This window comes from Oratosquilla oratoria, chromosome 33, assembly GCF_046742065.1.
Source record: "Oratosquilla oratoria isolate Oo_2021 chromosome 33, ASM4674206v1, whole genome shotgun sequence".
Classification (NCBI taxonomy): Eukaryota; Metazoa; Arthropoda; class Malacostraca; order Stomatopoda; family Squillidae; genus Oratosquilla; species Oratosquilla oratoria.
Genome location: NC_134809.1, coordinates 7464752 through 7467089, shown reverse-complemented (window position 1 = coordinate 7467089; position 2338 = coordinate 7464752). Strand labels below are relative to the sequence as shown.

At 44.8% G+C, this 2338-nt stretch overlaps 1 protein-coding gene across 3 annotated transcripts in view; it reads left to right on the top strand.

Annotated features, from left to right (window-relative positions):
• The first annotated feature begins 352 nt into the window (after positions 1-352).
• The window catches only part of LOC143017737 (uncharacterized), a 346603-nt gene continuing 344617 nt past the window's right edge, over positions 353-2338 (top strand). The window contains exon 1 of one of the 3 annotated variants that reach the window (XM_076172543.1): positions 353-622. The gene's annotated coding sequence lies outside the window, so the exon portion shown is untranslated. The remainder of the gene's footprint in view (positions 623-2338) is intronic. The other 2 variants (XM_076172542.1, XM_076172544.1) reach the window with 2 other exon arrangements.

Below are 2338 nucleotides of genomic sequence, written 5' to 3'. Positions count from 1 at the left end.
GAACGCTACTACAGCGCCAATGTGTGTGTGTGTGTGTGTGTGTGTGTGTGTATGTGTGTGTGTATGTGTGTGTGTGTATGTGTGTGTGTGTATGTGTGTGTGTGTGTGTGTATGTGTGTGTGTTTGTGTGTGTGTGCCCGTGTGTACGTGCGAACATACGCTGGCGCACGTGTGCGTGTTTGTATGTGTACAGTATATGTGTGCGCGCGCTCGTATGTATACAGTATACCCGCTTGCATGAATATGCCTACGCGCCTGTACATAAGTGTCAGTGTGCGCGCGAGCGCGTGTTTACGTATGAGAGCTCGCGCGCGCGTGAGCGAGCGGGTGAGAGTGAGCGCAGGCCAGTGAGGTGGTATACCGTGGTGGAGACTCGGTAGAGGCAGTGTGCGACGGAGAACCAGGTAGCGTGGCTGCTCCGTTTTCTTCCTTCTCTCTCAACCGTGTGGCGTGTTCCGATCGCGGTTCTATTCTCCTCCCGTAAGTGTTGATCGGGGCTGTCTCTGTACAAAGTGTCGACTGTTCCGGCGCAGGGTGCGTGTGTCCCTGCTGCTGCACCTCCGTGACAGACACACAGATAGCCCGGGATACGTCTGTCGCACAACGCGTAGTATCTCAACAGGTGAGTCGTTTGTCATGTGGATTTTTTTTTTTTAATAACAAATATCTCAACACGAGTAGATCGACCGTAAGATGTTAGTGACGGAATGGTTGGTGGGTTTAAAGAAAATGGAGAACGTGGAAAGAAAATAAGGGAAAAGAAAATCGAAGAAATATGTCGATGAAAAGTTGGTTAGGGAGCACCAGCTGTGCCAGTACGAGAAAGGTCGGCTCGCTGTACTAACCACCTGCTACAGGTGGTCATGGGCAGATCAGCCCCGTGCTTCTGGGTCACGTGGTGGGCGGGGGGAGGCAGTCAGACAGATGTGTTGTTATCTTTGTGTTTATATGATGGGTGTTTTGTTAGGTGAAGAGCAATGGGATCAATACTGATCTGAACTATTATGTATGTGTACGTGTATATATATATATATATATATATGCTGGTACATTGTGACAAGTTGATGAAGGTGGAAAAAGAAGTCACGGGTCTAGTTCCGAGTTTCTGAGTTTATTCCTGACCGGTTTCGCTCTATGCTTATTTAGAGGAAGAAGCATGGAGTGAAACCGGTCAGGAATAAACTCAGAAACTCGGAACTAGACCCGCGACTTCTTTTTCCACCTTCATCATATATATATATATATATATATATATATATAAATATACACGTGTGTGTGTGTGTGTGTGTCTGTGTGTGTGCGTGTGTGTAAGTTCGTATATGTGTGTATGTGTACGTATGTGTGACATCAGTAACCCGTAATACCCGCATATGTACCAGTGTCGTTCCCACATCACATCATCCTCACCATATCTCGAATGGATTACAATCGTCACTTTCCTGACAAAACGGGCACAGGCACAACAGCCGAGTAAACAAACTCCATACAATACAAACTCTCTCTTTCAATGGTTTCATTCATTTAGTAATTATGCACTGAGTCATCAAGGAACATGATAGTGGCGACTGAAAAACGTAACTTCGCTTCCCTTATTGGGTCAGGTCACCTTCAGCTGAATGTAATGATGTGGCCTTAAATGGGGCAGCATTTGTTCTTTATGTTATGCTATTGGAACTAAAGGATTAAGTCAATTCAATATGTATATATGTGAGTGAGAGAGTGCGTGTGATTCACCATGGTCTTAAATCACGTGTTGGACTCGTGATCAACAGCTATTTCCCTCTCGAAATAGAGCTCAGAGTTCGTGTGTGTGTGTGTGTGTGTGTGTGTGTGTGTGTGTGTGTGTGTGTGTGTGTGTGTGTGTGTGTGTGTGATTCAGCATGGTCTCGGATCACGCGTTAGACTCGCGATCGACAGCTATTAACCTCCCGGACGAGAGGTCAAAGTTCGTATGACCGATCTATGTGTGTGTGTGTGTGTGTGTGTGTGTGTGTGTGTGTGTGTGTGTGTGTGTGTGTGTGTGTGTGTGTGTGTGTGTGTTCGTGTGTGCATTTTATCAAGTTATTTAGTTGTGGAATAACAGAGGCCGTAGGAAATAAAAAATGGGACCATTCATTCGAAATGTTTGCTAAGTCCGCCCTAGAATCAAAACATTGCAGAGCCGATTCCACGTAAAACAGGTCTTAGCTGGTTTTCAACTGAAGTGATTTTTTTTTACGAAGTGGTCTCTTGGTGATATCTTTTTCTTATTATTAACCATTTCCTATTATATCATAGTCTTGCAATGGTGAGACGCGATAAAAAATACTACTTGAACAATTACATACAATAGATAATA